The sequence below is a fragment of the Lactuca sativa genome, chromosome 7 (assembly GCF_002870075.4).
Source record: "Lactuca sativa cultivar Salinas chromosome 7, Lsat_Salinas_v11, whole genome shotgun sequence".
NCBI classification, from domain to species: Eukaryota; Viridiplantae; Streptophyta; class Magnoliopsida; order Asterales; family Asteraceae; genus Lactuca; species Lactuca sativa.
The window spans coordinates 166,026,949-166,045,213 of NC_056629.2; the positions used below are offsets into that span (position 1 = coordinate 166,026,949).

The 18,265-nt window shown below is 37.5% G+C and overlaps 1 long non-coding RNA gene across 3 annotated transcripts; it reads left to right on the forward strand.

Moving 5' to 3' along the window:
• The first annotated feature begins 12,444 nt into the window (after positions 1-12,444).
• On the forward strand, positions 12,445-16,505 carry LOC111919065 (uncharacterized). Of its 3 annotated transcripts, none has more exons than XR_002859398.3 (10): positions 12,445-12,783; positions 12,945-13,617; positions 14,121-14,176; positions 14,250-14,327; positions 14,417-14,557; positions 14,645-14,720; positions 14,813-14,850; positions 15,312-15,432; positions 15,646-15,759; positions 15,924-16,505. It is a non-coding gene; the product is annotated as an uncharacterized LOC111919065 (long non-coding RNA). The 3 variants fall into 3 exon arrangements; XR_002859399.3 differs by having other exon boundaries at positions 12,446-12,783; positions 12,945-13,201; positions 13,362-13,617; positions 15,646-16,166; XR_002859397.3 differs by having other exon boundaries at positions 15,646-16,166.
• Positions 16,506-18,265: the final 1,760 nt, after the last annotated feature.

Below are 18,265 nucleotides of genomic sequence, written 5' to 3' on the forward strand. Positions count from 1 at the left end.
GCATGGAATTTTGTTACACTTGTGATCTTGGGATTTTGTATGACGTGAATTGAGATTTAAACTTGATGTTTTTATGAAAAGTCCATGGGAAATGTTTTTATAAATTGTGAAAAATTATTTTGAAATTTACGGTGTTACAAGTTGGTATCAGAGCCTTGGTTTGAGGGATTCGAGTACACCTTCGGGCGTATTTGAACTCGAACTGAGGATTTGAGATGTAATTTCAAAAAGAGTAAAAGATTTTTGAAAAACGCAGAGCAAGAGATGTGTGTACGATCAGTCAGTGCCCGAACGGTGATTTCCCAAAATACCTTTATATTATGTGATATTGATATTGATATGATGTATCTGCATGCTAGAGTAGGCTAGGTATTGCTCTTAGGACTAGAGTGGCCTGATTTGTGATGCCTTAGCCTAGGGAGAGGTGAGCTGCTATGAGATGCTTGAGAGTGAATAGGTAGCAGCGAGGGGCTTATGAGAGATCTATTAGAGAGTGGTCTACGCATGATAGAGTACTTGGGACTTGGGATCCGAAGAGGAGGACTTGGGGTGTATTCTGGTGCGGTGCGGACAGTAGTATTTGGCCCGTACTACTGAAAGCACCAGAGCGGTGTGCAGCCCAAGTAAAAATCTTTGGAATACCAAGAATCAAGGAGGAAAGAGTTGTCGAGTGTGAGTATGCTCGTGTGGATTCTGATTTTCGTATGTTGTATTTCAGAGGTAGATCATGGTGAGGACACGTTTGATGCCCGAGAGCAATGGTACCAGTGAGGAGGAGATCCGCCGGATCATCCAGGAGGAGGTGGTTGCGGCCATTAGGTCAGAGATACCGGAGATGTTTGGGTCTATAAAGACCACACTGATTGAGACGTTTGATGAGCGTTATGCCGCTCTTTCTGAGGCTGCTGCTGCAGCGGCTACCGCAGCGATTGCTGCTGCGAGGCCGCAAGGTGGGGATGCGTTGCTGTTCCGCGAGTTCAGCAACACGAAACCACCAGAGTTTGATGGGACTCAGGACCCAGTGGCAGCTATGAGGTGGATATCTGATATTGAGGGGTGTTTCTTCACTTGCTCGTCTCCTGAGCATTTGAAGGTTCGGTTCGCGCTGAACCAGCTTCGCTTGGGAGCGAAGGACTAGTGGAAGTTTGTGACAGCGCATTATACGCCTGCCGAGCTTGCGGCAGTGACCTAGGAGAGGTTCACTGTCATGTTCTGAGATGAGTACGTTCCCCAGGTGGAGAGGGAACGTTTGGCACAGGAGTTTCTGACCCTCAAGCAGGGTACTGAGTCAGTTACAGCGATCACGAGGATGTTCCATGAGAGGGCGATGTTCTGCCCTGAGCACGTGTCCACTGAGCAGGCACATATGAGCCGCTACTTGAGCATTTTGAGGCGGGATATTCGGGAGTTCGCTGCGAACTCCTCGTACCGGACATTTGCTGAGCTTCAGGCAAATGCCCGGAAGAGGGAGATTCAGCTTGAGACTCAGGCCAGGGAGGAGGCGGAATCTCAGGGGAGGGATCGGCGACTGGCACAGTCTCAGCCGGCAGCCAAGCGGGCCAAGCCCGCTGATCCCAAACCAGGGATCCAGAAGGGTCGCACTTGCGGGAAGTGCGACAAGGGTCATGATGGAGTCTGCCGAGCGGGATCTTGCTACAAATGTGGCAAGGAGGGGCATATGGCCAAGGATTGCCCCAAGGGGTTTGTAGTGTGTTTTCACTGCAACCAGACCGGACACCAAAAGGCCGAGTGTCCGCAGTTGCGCGGAGCATCTCAGGGATCTGCTCCTGCCGCCATCAGAGCTACAGAGAGTCGGCCTGTGAAGGTCGAAGCGCCGAGAGCTCGAGGGAGAGCTTTCCAACTGACTGCGGAGGAGGTCCGCGCTGCGCCCGATGTTGTGGCTGGTATGTTTCCTTTCATGTATTTATTTTAATGTTGAGATATTATGCTTATATTATGTTATGTGTAGGTACTTTTCTTGTGAACTCTGTACCTGCTTTAGTGTTATTTGACTCGGGTGCGAGCCAGTCTTTTGTATCTTTGGCCTTTAGTCAGCATATCAGTGTTAGCCGTGAGGCATTGAGTCGGCCTCTGAGAGTTTCCATAGCTGACGATAGAGTGATTTGTGCCACGGAGGTTCTCCGGGGATGTGTATTAGAGATTTTCGGGGTTGAGTTTCCGATTGATCTGATTCCTATTGCGATGGGTGATGTCTGTGTCATTGTGGGCATGGATTGGTTGAGCCGATTCAGCGCGGTTATCGACTGCGAGCGTCAACTGGTGACCATACGAAACCCTAGTGGGGGAGTTCTTTCAGTGTACGGCGAGGGTACACGTTCAGGATCAGCTTTCTGTTTGGCCGCTAGGGGGAGGCAATGTCTACAACAGGGCTGTAAGGGTTTTGTGGCGTATGTGATGGATACGCAGGTGGCTTCCGAGAGACCGAGTTCAGTTGAGGAGGTTCCGGTGGTGCGTGAGTTTCCAGATGTTTTTCCCGAGGAGTTACCGGGTGTGCCTCCTGTGAGGAAAGTGGAGTTCAGTATTGATTTGGTTCCGGGGGCCGCGCCTATCGCTAAGGTGCCTTATCGTCTTGCACCTCCAGAGATGCAAGAGTTATCCTCGCAGCTTCAGGAGCTGCTGGGGAAGGGGTTTATTCGGCCGAGCAGCTCATCGTGGGGAGCGCCTATTCTGTTCGTCAGGAAAAAGGATGGTTCACACCGGATGTGCATTGACTACCGGGAGTTGAACAAGCTGACGGTCAAGAACCGTTACCCGTTACCGAGGATCGACGGTTTATTCGATCAGTTGCAGGGAGCATCTTGGTTCTCCAAGATAGATTTGAGGTCGGGATATCATCAGGTGAGAGTGCGGGATGAGGACGTCCAGAAGACAGCGTTCAGGACACGATATGGGGATTACGAGTTTGTGGTGATGCCTTTTGGGCTCACCAATGCCCCAGCTGTGTTCATGGATCTCATGAATAGGGTATGCAGGCCGATGTTGGATCGGTCGGTGATTGTATTTATCGATGACATTCTGGTATATTCGAGATCTAGAGAGCAGCATGAGGAGCATTTGAGGGAGGTCCTTGGGGTTTTGAGATCGGAGAAGCTTTATGCAAAGTTCTCCAAGTGTGATTTCTGGTTGCGGGAGGTCCAATTCCTTGGACATCTTGTTAACCAGGAAGGGATTCTGGTCGATCCGGCCAAGGTTGAGGCAGTGATGAGTTGAGAGGTGTCGAAGTCACCATCTGAGATCAGGAGTTTCCTTGGGTTGGCAGGGTATTATCGGAGATTTATCAAGGATTTCTCCAAGATCGCAGTGCCACTCACCAGATTGACCCGGAAGGGTGTTGCGTTCTCATGGGGTCCCGAGCAGCAGACCTCCTTTGAGACACTTCGCCAAAGGTTGTGCGAAGCCCCGGTATTAGCTCTCCCGGAAGGGATGGAGGGTTTTGTGGTATATTGTGATGCATCGATTTTGGGGCTGGGTGCGGTGTTGATGTAGAGGGGTCATGTGATAGCATATGCATCGAGGCAGTTGAAGCCTCATGAGACGATATCCCACGCATGATCTAGAGTTGGGGGCAGTAGTGTTCGCTCTCAAGATTTGGCGTCACTACTTGTATGGGGTTTGGTGTACGATATATACGGACCATAAGAGTTTGAAGTACTTGATGGATCAGCCCAACCTAAATATGCGACAGAGGAGGTGGTTGGATGTGGTCAAGGATTATGATTGTGAGATCCTGTACCACCCAGGCAAGGCTAATGTGGTAGCCGATGTGTTGAGCCGCAGGGCGGAGAGCACACCACTGCGAGATGTATGTTTGAGGTTGACCGTGATAGCTCCGGTATTGGATGCCATTCGTGGGGCTGTGCAACCGGGGATGCAGAACAGGGAACAGGTCGTTGGTTTGGTTTCAGAGTTCGTTACGGATGGTCGAGGGCTTATGACTTTTCAGGGTCAGATTTGGGTACCATTTGTGGGCGGTACGCATGCTACTTTGATGGAGGAGGCTCATCGGTCGAAATTTTCGATCCATCCGGGGGCCACGAAGATGTATTTGGATTTAAGGAAAGAGTATTGGTGGCCCTGTATGAAGAGGGGCGTCGCCTGGTTTGTTGAGAGGTGCTTGACCTGCCGCAGGGTTAAGGCCGAGCACCAGAGACCGCATGGCAAGTTGCAGCCATTGGAGGTTCCCGAATGGAAGTGGGAACAGATCACTATGGATTTTATCACCAAATTGCCGAGGACTGTCAGAGGAGTTGATGCAATTTGGGTGATTGTGGACAGATTGACGAAGAGCGCTCACTTCCTTGCCATCAGTGAGAGTTCTTCAGCAGAAAAGCTGGCGGAGATATATGTGAGAGAAGTGGTATCTCGGCATGGGGTGCCGATCTCGATTGTTTCGGACCGTGATGTGCGTTTCACTTCCAGATTCTGGAAGAAATTTCATGAGGAGTTGGGTACTAGATTGCATTTTAGTACCGCATATCATCCCCAGACAGACGGCCAGAGTGAGCGGACGATTCAGACGCTTGAGGACATGCTTCGAGTATGTGTGTTAGATTTCGGGGGTAGCTGGGATGCGTATTTACCCTTGGCAGAGTTTTCCTACAACAACAGCCATCATTCGAGCATTGGTATGCCACCCTTTGAGCTGTTGTATGGTAGGAGGTGTCGGACCCCTATCTGTTGGGGAGAGGTTGGGCAGAGAGTGATGGGCAGTACAGAGATCGTGCTTCAGACGACAGGGCAGATTCAGCAGGTCAGACAGAGGTTATTGACCGCCCAGAGCCGACAGAAGAGTTATGCAGACCGACGCCGGTTCGAGCTTGAGTTTCAGGTCGGCGACTTCGTTCTCCTGAAGGTCTCTCCTTGGAAAGGAGTGATTCGATTCAGGAAGAGGGGCAAGTTGGGACCCCGGTATATTGGGCCATTTCGTGTGTTTGCGAGGGTAGGCCGAGTAGCCTATCGTTTGGAGTTGCCAGCAGAGTTGGGGCAGATCCACGACACTTTTCATGTGTCGCAATTGAGGAAGTGTATAGCCGATGAGTCGGCAGTGGTTCCATTAGAGGATATTCAGGTGGATACGAGCCTGAATTATGCCGAGAGGCCAGTGGCCATCAGAGATCGGAAGATCAAGGTTCTGAGGAACAAGGAGGTACCTCTGGTGTTGGTTCAGTGGCAACATCGGAAGGGATCGGAGATGACCTGGGAGCCGGAGCGCGAGATGCGGGAGCAGCATCCGGAGCTATTTTCAGAGCGAGACTTCGAGGGCGAAGCCTAGTTCTAGTGGGGGAGAATTGTAACAGCCCGGATTTCCAGGTATCTTTATTGTTTATGATTTTGGTGTTTTGAGAGGGGACTCGGCGAGTTGGAGCTCAGACTCGCCGAGTAGGGTCGTGATTCTGGACGTGGGATTTGCCTGGACTCGGCGAGTCCGCGCTGTTTAATGAGACCCTAATCTCTCGGGTTTGGGACCTATTTAAAGGGGCCTTATGGCCGTCATTTGTACCCAGCAGTCCATAGAGAGAAACCCTAGAGTGCTTTAGCGATTTGAGAGAGAAAGGAAGCATTTCTTGACCTTTGTGTGTTGTTTATCAAAAAAGAGGGAGGTTCTAGCCAAGAGGAAGCAAAGGAGGTTGCTATTCTGTGGATTTGAAGCTTAGATCATCGATCTAAAGGTATGATTTCGGCTCATCTTCTGTTTTGTGAAGTATATTTGGATTTAGGGTTTCTTGTGGCCTTTGTTGGGTTGATTTAATGGCCAAATAGTCCCTTGCTAGTGATGAGGCTTTAGATCTGGATCCATAGAGGTCCAGAGAGCCTCATTCATCAAGCTTTATGAAGAACAATGGAGGTTATGACCTTGAGTTGTGATATTTGTTGATAATTCTTCATATATGGACATATAGAGGTTGTATGTACACCAAGTTTGGGGCTTTACGTGGCGAATCAGTCTAGGAAGGCCAGATTTATGAATTGATGGAACAGATCTGACCTTAGAAGCGAGTTTAAGTGATTGCATGGCATGGACTCGCCGAGTCCGATGAGCAGACTCGGCGAGTAGCTTGAAGATTACCTTGGATCGGCCAGTGAGAGGTCCAGTCGAGTCATGGGTTGACTCAGTGAGTCAGGGCGAGTTAGGGAAGGGTGGTCGAGTGGACTGAGTCGAGCTGGGACTCGCCGAGTTGTTCTTGAGACTCGGCGAGTTGAGTCGGGGTGGCCCCGCGATTCTTCCAGGTGGAACTCGTCGAGTCAGGGAGGAGTACTCGACGTATAAGAAGGGAATCCTAGAGAGTTGGTGAAAACGTCTAGACTCGTCGAGTTGCCCTTGTGCACTCGCCGAGTCCGGTCAAAGTTGACCGTTGACCGTTGACCAGAGTTAACTTGTGTTGACTTCTTAGGAATAGTCAACCTTAGAGATAAAAAGTGTTAATTAGAGTCATATGATGTTATAGGAGGATTATAGCTCGGAGGATCGGGCACGAGGGACTTCAGGATTTGTGAGTCATCGAGATACGCGAGGTGAGTCTTCTCACTATACTTTACCTTGAGTAGGTAACCAGAGTTATGTGACAGAGTATTGTATGTTATGTATGCTATATGTTGTACTGCATTATTTCTATGTGATTATGTTGTGCATGTTACAGAGTTGGAACCGGAAGGTTCCTAGAGTTAGAACCTGAGGGTTCACAGAGTTTGGGTGCACGGACCCATAGAGTTATAGCCTCGAGTGGCTAATATGTGTTTTATGTGTGGTATTTTGGGGAACTCACTAAGCTTTGTGCTTACAGTGTTAGTGTTGTTGTTTCAGGTACTAGCGATGACCGTGGGAAGGCGCCGGCTTGATCCGTACACACGCATGGGATTTTGTTACACTTGTGATCTTGGGATTTTGTATAACGTGAATTGAGATTTAAACTTGATGTTTTTATGAAAAGTCCATGGGAAATGTTTTTATAAATTGTGAAAAAATATTTTGAAATTTACGGTGTTACATATATATATATATATATATATATATATATATATATATATATATATATATATAATCTTTTTTTTTAAATTCTTAATGGGTTGGCGGGTCAACCTGTATATTTTTTGAGAAACTCATATATGACCTGTTTAATAAATAGGTTGACATGTTGACGGATTGACGGGTTGAAAAACTCAACCCACACCCGTTTATTTCGTGTCGTGTTGCAAGCAGTGTCGCGGGTCATATCGAGAATTGTCAGACTTAGTATGGGTGATCCTTTTTCAATTGTTTCTTAGTCTTATCTTTTAAAGTGTCAAGTGTTCAGTTTGAGGGGAGGTGTTGAATAAATGGTTTTGACTTAAGTCAAACTTCAGTTGATCTTTATTGTTTAAAATGATTGCTATTTTTATTTCTATATATTTTGTATGTTTTGGTTTCTGTAAAGGTACAAATGTAACTTTTGTGTGAGGAAGTGGGTCTGTCGATCCATGGGTATCCGTGGATATAGATTGTTACAGGATGTTATATGTGGTCATGGTTCCGTTCGATCCTCATAACACAAAATATCTTCAATCTCTTATTTGTAAAGGGTTACTATTGTTTTTAGAGTTTCGATTAATCTGTCATGTTATTTGATCATCTTGTTCATCAAATTATCAAATTATATGTGAGTGGCTTAGGTGAGAGTAGTTAGGGTTGATGTAGTGAATTTTTCTTTGTAAAAGTTAGCAAACGATCTCATTTATTAATAAAGTAGATATGTTTATGTTAGGAAATCTATTGTTATTTTGTATAGTACCAAAATGAAATAAAGTGAAAAGTTATTTTTAAGTGTTTGGTAAAATAAAATTATGCAAGCAAAATTACAAAAAATGACATATTTATATCTTATAGACTTTTGAATTTTTTATATAATATTGTATCTTTTTATTATTTATAATAATATTTTTATAAAATTTATATCGTTATCAATAATATTAAAATACATCATTTATAACTTCAATTTTTTTATACAACGTATATTCTGAGACAAAATTCACATTGCAAAAAAGGGATGTTGGCGTTATGCAGATCTTAATTTCACAACAAAAAAACGAGTAATGTCAATGAGTATAACTTAAGAGAAGTTAGGATTGAAGTCGCATGTTAATCGAAATCTTTTTAATGCAAAGCAACTAAGCAAGCCCCACAAAAGAAATATCGAATATATATTACCAAAGTACATATGAATTAATTCGTAATCGGAAATAATTTAAGTGATGGTGGTGTGTGAGTTATGAGGAGGAGTAAATTACATAGTAATCGTCGCTATGGTTTTGTCAAAATTTCATGTTTGGTCCTTAATTTCTCTTTTGTACTCGGATCGTCCTTGTGATTTGATTTTATTGCGTTTTTCGTCCCTTACATACATAAAATTAGGGACCAAACGTGCAATCTTGATCAGTCCATAAGGACGAAAAACGCAACGAAATCAAACCATAGGAACGATCCGAGTGCAAAAGAAAAGTTAGGGATCAAACGTGAAATTTTGACCAAATCATAAGGACGATTTCAGTAATTTACTCACCAAGGAGTATGTGATTTTTTTAATAGTTAAAATGAGGGTAAAATTGTAATTTAGTTCTTATATGTAATAAGCAGCTTTAATTAAGTTAGAGTGATATAACTCATTAAAAATGATTATTATGTACCAAACACTCAAAAGTGTTTGTAGAAACTAATAAACACTTTAAATAAATAATTTCGTCCCTAAATTAAGTTACCTAATTGATGAAGAAAATCGTTTGGTATATAAATCTAACAAAAATAAGATAAATAGTTGCTATACCAATCAATTACTGAACCCATTTAAGAAATACAAAGTGATGGGTCTCCACTAATCCAAATTAACTTTTGTTTCTAACTCTAGTAAAGAAACAAAGAACATAAATCTTCAAGAAAATGATCAATGGAAGAAATTTTGCACTCAAAACCCATTATTATTGTAGGCCTTTGCTTATTTTCTTTGAAAATAACCAAAAAAAGCAAAGAGACAAAGGAACTCACAATTAAGTCGCAATCCAAGCCAAGAAAAATCATGGTTTCGTACAGGAATTTCTTTTCAATAGCTCCATCTCAAAGTGCATCGTTTACCTTCAACCGTCATCACCATTTATTAGACACAAAGGAAAATGACCAAAATGCCCTGGGTGAACGTTAAATATAAACCAAATTTGAGAATTGTACTTGGAGATATAGATCCAGTAAAATTTTTTTTGGTAGGAAGGTAAGAAACCTTTTTTCAGCTTATTTTTTTGGCGAGCAAAACAAATGAATTACTAGATGAATCAATGATAACATGATTCACCTAAAAATGATTTTTTTTTTTCTTGATTTACCTAAAAATGAATCATGAATGTGTTTTTTCCGGAATTTTGTCTTGTGAATCATCTTACTTTTGAATCATCTAATGATTCATTTCATATTTTTTGCTAAGAAAATATGTATATAAAAACTTCTTACCTTTCTACCAAAATTTATCTTCTTATTTGATCTTGACTCTTGTAACTGGAGCATTTCAACTAAAGCGTAATATAGCTTTTTATTATTTGAAATTACCATTTCAAAAGCTTATTATCAATAGAATGTATAACTTATTTTAGGGATTTTAATGAGTTACCTTTCTTTAATTGTTTACTTTTTATTTATTTTTATTTTTTTATAAAATGATGAATTAATAGTTTGAGATTAAACTCAAAACCTCCTTATTATAAACGTATTGTTAAGATCTTGGCCCCAACTTATACCTTTCTTTAGTCACTTATTTATCTATTTCAACTAGATTCTTATACCTTTCTTTAATCACTTATTTATCTATTTCAACTAGATGGACTTTGATTGTGGAGACTAGTTCAATAAATTGGAACTCTGTTTTGCTCCTATCAAATTGAATGTATTTTCTTGGAGGATGTGACTAAAAAGTTCTTATTTTTTTAAACGGTAAAAACCTTATTAAAAATAGACCAGCAAGTAGCTAGCCAAAAAGAAACAAATGAATCAAAAAAACGATAAGATTGTGTCTTGAAGTCACTCTATCCAACTAATATCTATTTTGCACCTAACATTACATAAAATTTATCTTCTTATTTGATCTTGACTCTTGTAACTGGAGCATTTCAACTAAAGCGTAATATAGCTTTTTATTATTTGAAATTACCATTTCAAAAGCTTATTATCAATAGAATGTATAACTTATTTTAGGGATTTTAATGAGTTACCTTTCTTTAATTGTTTACTTTTTATTTATTTTTATTTTTTTATAAAATGATGAATTAATAGTTTGAGATTAAACTCAGAACCTCCTTATTATAAACGTATTGTTAAGATCTTGGCCCCAACTTATACCTTTCTTTAGTCACTTATTTATCTATTTCAACTAGATTCTTATACCTTTCTTTAGTCACTTATTTATCTATTTCAACTAGATGGACTTTGATTGTGGAGACTAGTTCAATAAATTGGAACTCTGTTTTGCTCCTATCAAATTGAATGTATTTTCTTGGAGGATGTGACTAAAAAGTTCTTATTTTTTTAAACGGTAAAAACCTTATTAAAAATAGACCAGCAAGTAGCTAGCCAAAAAGAAACAAATAAATCAAAAAAACGATAAGATTGTGTCTTGAAGTCACTCTATCCAACTAATATCTATTTTGCACCTAACATTACATAAAAATAAGATTGATTAACAATTTGAAATGTTCAATCGTTCATTTGTTCTATTTGTGCTTCTATGAAACGGTGAAGTATATTTTCGACACTTGATCCCCTATTTCTAATAACTTATTCAATTTATCAACATTAATCAAATTTATAAAATAAATATTAATTATCTTTTGACTAACTAATCTTATAGTATTAGATATGTAAAATAATTATTAGTTATCGTTAAAAAAAGTTATGGGCATTAACAAACAAAAAATTATAACGGAAAAAGACCAACAAAACTTGTCTAAGACTTTTATGTCAAAGCCCTCAAAATAGATGTTTGTATAGGAAATATATCATTAAAAAAAAAAAATAAGACACAAATATATAACATTAGAAAACATAACAATCATATTATAAGCTTATCATCTATTTTTTTATAACTATATATTAGATCAAAGTAAAGCCAATATCAATTATCAAGTATCACTTGTGTTTGTAAACCGACAAATTAAATGATAGTGTTTTATAAAATGTTTTAAATAAACCATGTGGTATATTAATTTAATCTTAGAGAAAAAAAAAACTTTTCCTTTGAAAATGATTTTTAATTATACGTTTTTGTTAAATAAATTTAGTGAAAAAGGTTGATTTGTCAAAAATAATAAAGTGCTTTAATGATATTAGGAATAATAATACACAAAAAAGTAACTTTTAGTTACAATATCTTTAACAAAATGTCTGGATTAAGATTTAAGCATCTAGAAGGGGTATCAGCAGATCGCACTACAAGAAAATTCCTTCTTAGTGACCAAGTTTTTAGTGACAACCGGAAATCTGGTCACTAACAACAATCTTTAGTCACCAAATATTAAGTGGTCACTGAATTTTGGTAGTGGTACACGTATAGTGACCAAATCTGAGATTGTTGTCACTGAGTGGTCACTAAAAATCATTATTGTTGTTTAATTTTATAACAAGTATTAGTGACTAAATTTAGTGGTCACTGATTTGACGTTTAAGACCAAATATAGTTGTCACAATATTGGAGACTTAGTGACCAAAAAGAGTGGTCATTAAGCGCTATTCGATTTTCAAACCCACTCATTGTGATGACATAATAGTGGTCACTGTATGGAAAGAGTTTAGTGACCAGAAAATAATGGTCACTGACATAGTAAAAAAAAAACTAATTGATTTAATTACTTTTTTATTTAAGAAAACAATATAAATTTATGTTTTTTCATCAAATTTTTTCTAAACAAATATAAGAAAAAAATATATAATGTGTTTTTTTTTCTTATACATAGAACTATAATTTTTGATTTTGTGTCACTTATTGAATTATTTTTATTACGATAGCTTCCAACTTAAATACTTAATAAAATTACTTAATTTAAAAATGTTTTTAATTAAATTACTTAGGTTATAAATGAAAACCGAAGAAGCAGACATACATTTGTACAAATCATGATTTTAAGTATATACTAAAATACATCAATTATTCTCGTCAATATATAAATACTACATATGTATGAATTGGGAAAAAATGATAATTATAACATAATGGTCATAAAATATAACAAAATCATTGGTGACGATTGGCCAAACTTCATAAAATCATTGTCGACTATCACGACTAAGAGATGGAAATATATAAAGGAACAAATTAATATAATAAAGTTTAAAAAGTGTGGTCAAATATGTGAAACTAAAGTCATTCGGGGAAAACTTCAAAAAATAAAATGTTTTAGGCCAATTGTGCAGTAATAAAAAATTAATAAGTGCGGGGAAGAGGGGAAAACAAACCAATATTGGCGTTGTCGATAACCTACCGAGCGGAAACCCTTCGTCGTCACCTGTTGTTCAGTGTTCACTTTCTCCAACACATTAATGATGGCGGAAGTAGTACACTACAAGCTCCAGCGCATAGTCAATGGGCGCCATGGCTTATTCTCTCGCCGTGGAAATGCCGATATGGTCAAACAACACTGAAAGTCCCCTGAAACATGATTACTTAACGCATATCGACTACGAGAAATCTCTCGATGTGCTCCTTCTCCTCCGTAAGAAATGGATGAACCAGAGAGATCTTCAACAACTTTGAACATGTAAGAACATCTCTTACTCTGTTTATTTGAAGCTCTAACACATCAAACGTCCTTTATTTGGAAAACTCTTGCAGATTTGAATTATTTGTGAAATTGAAAGAGTTTTAAATATTCTACATACTTTTTTTAATCTTGCATGTGGTGTTTCTTTCCTCTTTCAGGTTTAGTATTCATCTACTGCCTTAGACCTATCTTTTCGGCATCTAGGGATTACAGTTCATCTTCTCCTCCTATTCAATAGCATTTGCACTACAGTTGTTCGATGAAATGCTTACATGAACTGGGAGTGCATTTCTACTGTGGGTCTGCATCTCGTTGGACTTATTGCACATATAGTTCGCCCCTTCAAGTTGCTTCTTAAAGTTTCCTGAATGATTGATTGTACTTGAGTATATCTATCTCTTTCTGTTCATAATTGGTGATCTCTTTCTCTCTCTCTCATATTTTTTTTGAAAACTGTGAATTCCAAGGGTTGTATTAACCTCTTGTTGCACTCCTCTATAAGCATACCATTACCATTACCTTCTTCAGGTTTTCTCAGACACATATCAATATTTTTTGTGAATGAATTGATGTAGATCTTCGAGATAAGGCCTCTTTTGTTGCTGTCAGATCAACATTGAGTTTGGCATTTTGATAGGAAAGTTTTGTTACTTATGCAGCTAAGTTTCTGAGCTTAATTGCTGCAGCTACAGTCAGCTCATTTGCATATGAACCTTCATCTGCTAACCTTCTTAATTCCCTGGTGAAAATTTAGGAACTTTGATAAGAGCATTTAAAGCCTCCTTCTTGGCTTTCTTTGATGGGATGTCCTCATATTTGATGCCTAAATGGGTAAGTTCTTTTGCTGAACTTTTTTTTTTCACTTATTCACATTCTATTTTTTAATATATAATCATGACTCCCTCCTTTCTTAACATAAGGGCAAGGACAAAACAGTTGAAGAAAGAAGGATTATGATAAGAATGAAAATACTAGTTTATCTCCTTAGGCTTGAAGGCTGTAGGTTCAACAATAAAATACTAGATTCAACAATAAAATAGTAACTAAGAAGCAAATCTCTTCATTCAAATGGATAAGCAAAGACATTGAAAGAAGAATCATAATGATTCTCTCTGCCCAAGCATTAATCATAAGGTCAACACACCATTGTTGTCTCCTGTGTCTCTTTTGTATCTCCTTAGGCTTGAAGGCTGTAGGTTGGACCCGATGTTATTTTCATGTGGTTGGACAGTGTCGTGAACCAACTCTAAAGTATAAAAAATTATCCACTTTTATACTTGATCATGTTTACTAATCTATCTTTTTTTAATATAACTTTTTTTTATACGTGACAGGTATTACGATACATATATTCTTTTTCTTCATCGATTTGAATCCAGATGTCCACCAGGTCAGCATGATTATTGATTATTGATCCAGATTTTGTGTTTTCTTATAAACTAACCATATAACCATTTTTTCAGGCAACTGTATATGGACTTGGAGTGTGCAGAGTATGGTGGTTCTATTAACAACCATAAAACCACTAGTTGGTGTTGGAGGTACATAATACATATCATCATTTGTATTTTATATTTACTTGATTTTTTTAATATTATTACTTCAACTTTTGTACATTTTTTACTTTTAGAGGCTCTCTCGAGGCTAAATGTTGTAATAAGACACTATAAGGCTCTTCATCCTAAGAATGTGATTGCATATGATGATGCGGTTTCTGATTTGGGGAAAATATGTTATTTTCATTGCGATAGTATCGAATTAGCAGATGAAGGTATGTTCATGATTTATTTTATGAATTGTGATGATTGTTATATTTTTTTTTTCAATAAAATACATATATAATTTGAAACTTGCACAGATTATTCCTATATGGTTAAGCTTTTTTCTGATTAAAGGAAAGTTGTCCATGAGCTACTTTGTTCAATGGCCGAAAGGTATGTGGGTGTATATGATACTATATAGCAACAAAGTTTCATTTCTTTTTATATTGTAATGTTTATAACCAAGTCAACCCTTTATACTACAGGTCAGACACTGCATCTCCCTGAAATTGTATTTGTTGAGGTTAGCTGCCTCTAATACTCATTTTTCGTCCTTCCTTTTTAGGGTTAAATGCAAGAAATAGCAATGTACTTCCTTTGATTTGTTTGTTATAGCATTCTATTTTCGTTTTTTTTTTCTGTTATAGCATTGTACTTTGAAAAATCTACCACTTATAAGCATGTCATCTAGATACAAAGAAACTCATTGCTATAATTCAATAATTTGGTAGATTTTTACAACTATAATGTCCTAATAAGAAAAAATTGATAATACAATGCTATATTAAGATAGATTTTCAAAAGTATAATGTCCTAATAAGCTTCTTTCTTCCTTGAGTGAAGACTTTGTAACTTTACTATATCTTCCTCTTTTTCTATGTTATTTTTAGAAAAATATTATATTTCTAGCTATTATGATTTGTCATTTGACTTTGCCCTTTTAAGTTAGTTGTTAGCTAAGAATGATTTCATGTTTTGATGCAGATTTACATACATGATATAAGGTTGATGATGTGAAGTTATGGATGAGCTCAAGTTGATTTTAGAGAATTCTGACCTTGACTTTGACTTGACTAATGAAAGAAAAGTCTGCATTGATGGAGAGGTATGCCATGTGGCTTTTTAATTGTTATTTTTTGTTTGATAGAAAAGCTTCCACTCTAGAATAAATGAACAAAATGGACGGCAAGACTCAAGAGGCCATGAAAATTGAAGACTGATTTTTTTCCTCTTTTCCTTTGTTTTCCACACAATTCATATTTCTTTAAAACTTATCGGGTTATATTTTGTGAAATCTGATGCATTTTTTTTCTTATAGGTGATTTTGAACCTACAAATACGTTGACAAAACAGCTAATTTATCAAACAATCAGATAATCAACTACAAATGTGATACCCCTCAGATAAACAATCAGTTACTCTATATATCCCGGTAGACTTCTAACCCTCATATACAACTATTATTATTCTAGGGTTTAAGATGAAGGGAAAGATACCCGATGAATATAAGAGAATTTCTTGTTAGCATTAACTTGTTACCCGATGAATATAAGCTAAAAATAAACATAAATTATATTATTGTATTATTATTTGCAGATTTAGTGGCGGATGTATTCTTCTTCCTAATTGACGAATCAATTTGTAAATGGTTAAATACAAGAATTATCAACCAAAATCAGTGACGACTTTTTATGGTCACTATTTAGATAATATAGTGACGACTTTTTATGGTCACTATTTAGATAAAATAGTGACGACTTTTTATGGTCATTATTTGTATAAATCAGTGACGACTTTTTATGGTCACTAATTAGATAAAATAGTGACGACTTTCATTGATTAGTGACAACATTAAGTGACGAAACGGGTCGTCACAGATTAGTGACCAATATATTCTAGTCACTATTTAGTGACCACCTATATATTTTGGTCACTAAATCAGTTTTGTGACGGACCTATAGTGACGAAAAGTGACGACCATAATTTTGGTCACTAAATCAATTTGTGACAACTCTTTCTATTGTTAGTGACCAATTCGTTTTCGTCACTAATTGACACTTTTTTTGTAGTGTCGGATGCATGTAATTTATGTATTGTATTTGGTTTGAACAATTACAGAAAACTTTTTTTAATTATATCATCAGAAAATAATAAAACTATCAGAATAGATTATATGCTCATTCTCTCTTTTGATTTCGAATATATGTATGTTCTGGGCATTTAATTAATAGAATCCACCTTCTACCTCCTCCACCGCCCAACCATCAATCACCATCGCCATCACCATCGCCACTTGACTATACTCCCCAATGGGTTCCCTAGCTAGCTACCGTTGATTAAAAAAATCGTTCATATTCACCTAATAACAAAATAAAATGCACGTAGTGAACTTATACCTATGCTGAATTATTGTTTCCTTGATAACATAGATACACTTTGACTTCAAACTTGATCTAAATTCAAAACTTTTACAAGAATATTAAATTATAACTAGACTGTGTGTAACAAGAGCTCTAAATTTTGTGAAATAAGCATATCTAATTCACAATATAGTCATAAATCAAATATAGTGAGCATAATATATAAGAGGAGACAAAGATGATGAAATCTTCTGTCATGTTTTTTTCCTATTTCTTTATAATATATTGCGGGAACATGTGGCCAGCTACGCTAAGTTTCAAACTTTTGAATGGTTCACATGAAGTCTGGGAAAAGGTGTCCTTTTCTTGGTTTTGTTTAGTGGGTGACTAATTGTATTTTAAATGTAATCTTCAAATGTTAGGCATTGATTATATGCTTTAGAACCTTACCAAAAAAGAAATAGGTCATAAATTTGGTGAGTTGTCTTATTAGTTGAATATGAATGGTGGATGATGAGAGCTCTAGAAACATATACTTATATATTTAACGTACAATAAAAATTACAACAACGAACTCTATTTCGTACTATTCAAATGTCTAAACTCTTCACTAGGAAAATGTGAAATATGTTTTCTTATTGTTGTCGTACGTATCAAAGTTTCTTAAGAAAATTGATATGAAGTTGGTCTTTTAATACGGTATATTTGGGAAGTGGTACTTTCTGTTCTCTTTTTGATCGTAAGTAAGGTCATAATATATATAGCTAGGGTGGTAGAATTGCCAATAGAGTAGAGTTTTCAATAATAAGATAATGGTTAAGCCACTTGGTTTTGACCTATATTTTTATATAACAATATATTATGATTATGGACTATGATGGTGGAATAGCCAATCTAAATACCAGAAAAGAAAAGGTGTAGTTCTCTCCATATGCAAAAGTTTGGTTTCGAAAGTGAGCAATAACCTTTCATCTTTTCACTTTCCAAAAACCATTCACAGCACATTAAAACACTTCTACTAAACGGATAAACCAAGTATATTCTTTTTTTTACATATTATATAAGGGAGAAAGAGTGAAGATCTCTCATTTTCGGAAAGAAGTGCTACCTGAAATCACCTAAAATTTGTCATTGGACTTATTCAACCATCAAGAATAGTTATAATAACATAAATAATTTTCCATTTATACATGTAATAATAATGCCATAATGGAACTCTGTACTTACCTTTCTTTCTCTCTAGTACATCATCAAGATCCAGGAATCCTGCAAAGCGATGTACTGTCTGCAAAACATATGCCAATAATGGAATCACAACCTTTCATCTTTGCTTCACATGACACTTTTGCCACTCACCACTCGATCTTTTTCAAGATAGGGAACCCACTTGGCCATGGTGACAAACTTGCCACTATTATGTGGGGTGATTTTTAACATGACATGGGAATATCAAACCAGATTGGGTGTTACCAATACGGGCTGACCATCAAAGGACATGAACAATCCTATACAAAAGTGTTATCCCCTAGTGTACATTTACTTGCACCAGAAAGAAGTCTTATGAGAAGACTAGCACCT